Below are 7461 nucleotides of genomic sequence, written 5' to 3'. Positions count from 1 at the left end.
TCCCCTCATTGCGATGCAGGATGTCACACCCACCCGCGCTCCTCAGACCTCCGCCTTTTCCTACTCAGTGAATTCCCGAGTTTCCAATACTTCCCTTCATTGCGCTGCAGGATGTCACACCCCGGCTCCTCAGACCTCCGCCTTTTGCTACTCAGTGAATTCCTGAGTTTCCAATACTTCCCCTCATTGCGATGCAGGATGTCACACCCACCCGCGCTCCTCAGACCTCCGCCTTTTCCCACTCAGTGAATTCTTGAGTTTCCAATATTGTCCCACGTTGTCAACCCTGTGAAAATGTTGATAAGGGCCGCGAAAATCCAAAGAAATGCTCAATATTGCACGTGACATGACTCGGGCAGTGCGTCCCAAGCAGGCAGTGAACTGAGTGTCACACTCAGCAACTGAAAAAGTTATCACCTTAGTTATTTATGTCAGATCCTTACTGACTGATATAAAACACAGCTCATGCTCTCGTGACACTGGAGTGAATTCCTGAACCGAACTGGGATGTTAATGTTACCTGGGTCTCAGTCTCCAGACTCACCCTCGCTGGGCTTGTCTCTCTGACCTAGAAAGAGGAAGACGAGTCAGGGAAGACTTTAAGCAAAACTGCCCTGCAGATATTCTAAGAAGCGGTACAAAGACACCCGGTAGAGGAGTGCGGACACTCCGAGTTGAGTCACAGACAAACTGAAGTGCAGTCGTGTTTTATAGGGTGAGGGTCCCATCTGCACCCCCGCCAAGGGTCACTGCATAATTCGTTATTGGACTTGTTGCTAGCGGGCTGGGCTTGGTGGGCTGTAGGGGCACTTTCCAGCAACTACTTTAGCAGCTCGTTTTGGGAAACCGAACTTGTTGAAGGGGAGCTTAAAGGAGCAGGCTGTGGGAGCTGGGGATTTAGCTCAGTGGCACAGCGTCTGCCTGGCAAACGCAAGGTCATGAGTTCGATTCCCGGTACCGGAAAAAACAAAAACAAACAAACAAAAAAAGGAGCAGGCTGTAGCTACACAGACACGGGTGTGAAACTGCAGGCTGTCATCATGACTGTTTGCTATGACACAGAGACCGTGTCTTCTGTACTTTGTAGAGGGCCCAGTCCCTTATCTGACCTACCTAGAGGTCTCAGCTGTCCCTACACTGGTAGAGTTTTCATTGGAGAGAAGATGAATAGCAGCCTGATTCTTGAAAGCATCCTGAGTGGGTGGCCATGTGGCTGCTCGGTACAGAGCTAAGTACAGATCAGCAGAGCACAGTACTCAATGATTTAATGTCCACTGATCAGAAGGCATTCTGTGTATTTAAAATGACCATTTGAGGGCTGGGGACTTAGCTCAGCGGCAAAAGCGCCTGCCTGGCAAGTGCAAGGTCGTGAGTTCAGTTCCCGGTACCGGAGAAAAACCAAAAAAAAAAACAAAACAAAAAAAATAAAATGACCATTTGAAACTCAGGTTCTCAAACACATTTTCTTACTGTGTAAGGTTTAAAGGAAAATGGGATTTTAGAGAAGTGGTTATTTTGCACTTGAAATTCCTGGAAACTGGGGAGCTTGGTAAGGAGTGGCCGCATCTCAGAGTGGGGAAGGCTGTACTTTCTTGGTCTGCTATGTATATTTCACAAAGTATTCTTATCTTCATTGTCAACCATATAGTTTATTACACAATTCTACTCAGGCTATTTTCCATGGTTAGATACCTTAGTTATGAGGTAATGCAATGAACTATTTTTTACATTCAGACTATTTAAATGAGGCCTTCAGAGAGCTTAGAATGCTTAGGGAAATGGTGGGGGTGGTAATATATTACCAGTGTGGAAATGTAGTCTTTTCTGTCAAAGGAAATAAAATTACTCCTTTTTTATAAGAATCCCTATTTTTGTAAGATCCTTCTTTTGTAAAATGTACCTGTGCTTGTTACACCATTCTTGGAAATCTGAGACAATTAGTATGTGCCTGTTCACCTGCCATAAAACTTTGTCACAAAGGGCTTCCCAGATCACAGAATATAGTCCGCCTAGCAAACATGACCTCATTAGTGAAGCCAGTTGGGTTAGATCCTGAGGCCCCACTCCCACCAATGTCGTGATGACAGTGTGCATTAGGGATAAAGGGAAGCCTGCTCAGCTAAGGACAACTTTCTGAAAGTGCTGTGTGTTAAACGCAAACAGAGAAACACATTGACCTGGGGCATCTGCATGGACAGGGACATGTGATACTGGCCGTGGTGGGAAGGGGAAAGGCTGTCATCTCTGAAATCATTGCTTTGTCCTTGCCCTGTTTCTACACATTGATTTGAAATTGAAATACTGACTGAGGTGGACTCCATAAAACAAGTGCTGAAGCGGAGGTAAATCCCCAGTGTGAGGGTCTGCAGGTACATGAAAGAATAGGAATAAAAGAAATTTTTGAATAGGAAGAGCAAAGAGGATTAAAAAGTAAATGGGGGAGCAGGGCTTGTGGGATCCAAGTGAAATCAGCAACTACAACTGTGACCTCCTTCCCCTGAGGTCAGATTGCTCTTGGTGTGACAATAATTGAAGGATTGTGTGCTGCCTTGGCCTGAGAGGGTCAGAGGTCACAGGCCTAAAGAGAGTAGGGAAACCTAGTAACAGATACTGTGGATATGTCTTCTGTTATTACTGATCAGTTCACCTAATCATTTGTGAGACCAAATTGAAATGAGGAAACTGGTCTTGTAGTTTTAATAATAGTGTGGGCGTCATCATTAAAGTAGAATTAAAGTAGAATGGGGAGGAGTTTCTCTTGGATACAAAGATTTCAAGGTTTGTTTGATGTTTTTTGTTGTTTGGGGACTGAACACAGGAATTTTGCTCTGACTTACATAGCCCGTTTCTCCCTTCTTAATTTTTGAAACTTGGACTTACTCAGTTACCCATGCTGGGGAGGACTTTTTCACTGCTGAGAACACAGGCATGTGACATTTAGCTACTTCAAGGTTGGAGTTCTCTTATTATCAAGATTTACTGAGATTTCAGAGCTTGGGGAGAGTAAATATCAGTGGTGCCTGGCGTGCACACCTTTAATCCCAGCTGCCTGGGATTGAGACAGGAGTATTGCAACACCAAGCACAGCCTGGACAATTGAGCATGAGCCTGTATCTGTTTGGTTTTTTTTGTTTTGTTTTTCTTTCGGTACCAGGAATTGAACTCATGATCTTGCGCTTGCCAAGCAGGCGCTTTGCCGCTGAGCTAAATCCCCAGTCCAAACCTGTGTCAATGTGGATTAAATATATGGATGTACCTCCAGTCCAACATGCCTGAGGCCCTGAGTTAAAACTTTTTAATTTAATTTAATTTAATTTATGTAGTTAGTTAGTTAGTTTGTCTTTTTGAGACAGGGTGTTGTGCAGTTCAGGCTGGCCTTCAGCTCACTTACGTATTGCAAGCTCAGCTCAAACTCGCAATGATCCTCCTGCCTCAGCCTCCTGCAGGCTGGGGTTCCAGGCGTGCGCCACCATTTCCAGACTAAAACTTTAGTACTAAAGAAAAAGAGAAAACTTATTCACTGAAATCTTTCATTTTGTAATGTGTTTACTCCTCTCACTAGTACTATATGGTGCAGTACCTGCTCGTGGTGGACTGCAGTCATGAGTCACTGCTCTGTCAGCAGCTGGACACCCCAGGTGCAGAGCCAGTGCTTACCGTGCACTGTACTCCATAATGTTCATGAGCTATTTAATATGCTATTATGAATTTTTCCATATGTTACATAAATTTCTCCAAATACAGATGAAGGAACATGTGCTGAGCAGGGTTAAGCAAGGTTTGACAATGACATTTGATTAATCAGGTGTATTCTGTGCATTTTCAATACATTTTACTTTCAACTTTGGGTTGATCACAATATTTTCCCTTTTTAACTCAGTTATCCTCTTTAGACTCATTTCTTCAACTGTGTGTGGAGTCCTTTTTAGAAGACATCCATCAGATTGCTTCCTGTTTTAAAAGCTGTATTGATCAGGTTCTTCAGAGCAAACCAACTAGGAGAACAGTATGAGTACTGTTTGGAAAAGGGTATAAGACTTTAGAGTTTTTTGTTTTGAGATGTGTTTGTTTTGCTTTGAGTTTGTTTTTATTTGGTCGTGTAAAGAGGCCCCCACACGGGTCATATTCTCTGACTTACATCACCATGGAAAGCGGGTAGCAGGCCACTTTTTAATGAAAACAGAATGCTGAGGAGTTTCACACAAGACAGCAAGCGTGTGCGAGGCTATAGAGAAAGCACCTGCCCTCCGAGCTCTGAGTTATGCTGATTTGGGGACCCTTCCAGCTGCTTTACCCTCGGATCAACAACAGCCTTTCTCTACCGGTTCCTCACTGCTGTAACCCCAGCTTCTCTTCCATCACCTTAATGAGCTGAGGGCGAGTCTGTCCAGCACTGTCGCTTCTGAAAGGCTTTCCTCTTATTAGTGGTTTATATCTCCATAGGGAAAGAGATGGCCATGAGCCTTTGTCATGTGTTTCATAAATGACAAGAGGGTGCATTCCCTGAAAGTGTCTCCTGGGCTTCCCACACTCTGAGGACTGAACTTCCATGTTGGCAGCCAGGAAAAGCCCATGGAAGTGACCTGTGGAGAGAGTCAGTTGATGCAAAGCACAGAGCTTCAGGTCAAGACCTCCTCATTCTGTGCTCTGTACTTCCCAGTGGACGTCATCCTAGACCATGAAGCACTGGAACCTGTTCTAGTTTCTCACACTAGTGACATTGAAAAGTAGTGCAGGTGCTGAGGACAGGGAGGGTGTGTGAGGATAGAGTGCTTTGGGTGGTGTCATTCCTTCTGCTTGGGTTTGGGTGCAGCTCTTGTGGTCCTCATTTACCCCTTCTGCTACCTTGTCACTCAGGAGCTTATGTGTCTTCTGCACCTGCTACGTCTGGGTTTTGAAGCATTACGGACTGTGCACGTCAGAAAATGCATGAATGTTTCTCAGATTTGTTACACTCAGGATGCAGAGCATGGGTGAAATTTATAGCTTGGGTAGAGGTCAGGGATGTTGACCAGTGTCACATAACACATAGGAAAACCCTTAAAAGAATGAAATGTTGGCCCTAAGGCTCACCGGTGCTCTTCTTGCATGTGAATATTTTTTCCGCTCTTGTGACTCTGCACACCACCATGCACAGTGTTCCTACTGTGTGTAGACCCTAGAGAGTGATGGGCACAGGCATGTGCTCTGCCCAAACAGCTCAGTACATTTATGTTTAGTGTGCTCAGATTGGAGCATGTTAAAGAGTTCATCCTGCACGTTAATTACTACACTCAATAGTATTTTCCAAGTTTACTTCTTCTATCACTGTACATGTAATTCTCAACAGGGTCTCCACTGTTTGCCTCCATGACATGATATTTGGCTTTCCACAGTTATGGGAGAGCAGACTTCTGTCCCTGGTGAAAATGCCAGTAAGCACATTCTTTTGTGCCCTACAAGCAGATTTGAGAACTGCCCTAGATGCTCAGAGCTCAGTGACCTCTTTGATGGTGCAAAGTATGCATATATGTAAAATTTAATGTACCCGCGCACACTTCCACCTGTGGGCTGTAGTTGCTATTTCTCATAGGCAACCAACAGTAGAGTTTTTCTAATTTGATGAGTTTCATGAATTCCTAGGAAAGTTTTATTACATTTTTCATTTTTCTCTTTCATTGCCTTCTTTCAGTGCATACTTTCTCATTTCCTATGTAGGCCCTTATATAAAATATCTGCTTTTATCATATTTTCATATTTGTGAGGAGGAATTTTTTTTTTGGTCTTTTTGAGACAGGGTCTCACTCTGCAGTTCAGGCTGGCCTTGAGCTCACTTTGTAGCCCAGGCTGGTCTCGAACTCGCAGTGATCCTTCTGCTTCAGCCTCCCGAGTGCTGGGATTACAGGTGTGTACCACCATGGCCGGCTAGGAAGTTTTTGATAAAATCTTTTTGTTCTTGGTATTTTAGTGCCACTTGTAGTAAATCAACATGCTTTCCCCTAATTTTTTCCTTCTGCATATTTCATAATTTTCTTTCCTGAGGAGAAATGGTAAGTTTTTTTTAATATCTTCAAAGTCACTTTAACATTTGCAGCTTTACAATTTTATTTTTGAGGCTATCTTGATGTTTATTCTATAGTACGTTTTTACATTTTTTACTTTTCATATTTTGTATATTTTCTGAGTCTACCCAGAGTGCACATTTAAATAATTGTGATGCAAAAATCAGATTCACCTGACAAACAGCATGAGCAATTTATCACCCTAAAGGAATGATTTGTACATTTGATTTGTACTGCCAACCCCAGCAAATCTCAGTTTGTTTAATGCAAGTGTATTCCTTGGTACTTCTTACAAATTTAGTGTGTCTATCTGTTGTCTGAGTTTCAGGCGTAAGTGACTGTAAGTGTAGAGCATGTTCCAAATAGTGGGAAAGGATACCTCTGTTCCTTTACTCTTTTATTTGAGGTTTGAAAAATGTAGCAGTGTCCTTTGTTTTTCAGAAGGAATTCTCATAGATATTTCTTAAATTTAGAGTTACTTCACTTATAAGTATGTTGTAGTAAGCATGTAGTTTAAGGAATTCCTAACATACTGCATCATCACATCTGTACATGTTTCTCTTCATATTCAAATCATCTTCCCCAATTTTATTTCTGTGTGTGATTTTTCTCTTTGCACTTGTTGCAGACTTTTAAGGAATTTATTGGTAATAGTATACAATAATTTTTAAAAGAATTCTTAAGCTGTGTGGAGTGTGAGATCATTTCTAGATGTCAGTAATGTTCTTGCTTTATAGTGACAAGTGAGAAGGCATTGTCCTTGTGCTATACTATATACTATATCATTCATACAATAATGGTCATATTTGTATCTGTTTTTTCTACATCATAAATTTATTCATCCTGGAAAATTGGAACATATTAAAATGCCATCCTGAGTCGTGTATGAAAAGTTTCAGTAAATCACTTTGAAAACCCACTGGGGTATGAGTTTGTGAAGCAAAAGTTTTTGATTGTCACTGTGCTTGCTTTCTACCATTTTGTTCTCCACCATCTTTTGTGGCCATGTTTGTAATTTTCTACGTTTCTGACAATATTTCCACCATCGAAAATTCATTAGATGATAACTCTGTTATACTTTTTATTTCTTTGAAAATATCCTGTTCTACAAAGGTGCAGTGGTCTGACTGTCATGCAGCCCTTTCTGAGGCTAGTAGAAGAGTGTCAAGCACTGAGGGCCAGCACGGGTCACTAGATAGTGAGACGCTTGTGCAAAAGCTAATATATCCATTATCCCTATTTTTTTCTTGTTCAATTTTTTTTTTTTTTTTTTTTTTGGTCTTTTTTTGGTTTTTCTCTGGTACCGGGAACCGAACTCACGACCTTGCTCTGTCTTTGTGGTAGCCATTGGTCATATGACTACTTAAATTTAAATTAATTTAACTTGAAATTTAGTTTCTTGGTTGAAGTAGTCATATTT

General features: G+C 42.0%; 1 protein-coding gene across 1 annotated transcript in view; it reads left to right on the top strand.

Moving 5' to 3' along the window:
- The window catches only part of LOC102030443 (zinc finger protein 709-like), a 30078-nt gene that overhangs the window by 467 nt on the left and 22150 nt on the right, over positions 1-7461 (top strand). The gene's annotated exons all lie outside the window — the stretch shown is intronic.

This window comes from Chinchilla lanigera, unplaced genomic scaffold, assembly GCF_000276665.1.
Source record: "Chinchilla lanigera isolate Chin_1 unplaced genomic scaffold, ChiLan1.0 scaffold00098, whole genome shotgun sequence".
Taxonomy (NCBI): domain Eukaryota; kingdom Metazoa; phylum Chordata; class Mammalia; order Rodentia; family Chinchillidae; genus Chinchilla; species Chinchilla lanigera.
Note: the sequence above shows the minus strand (reverse complement) of the source record. Positions and strands in the feature narration are given on the sequence as shown.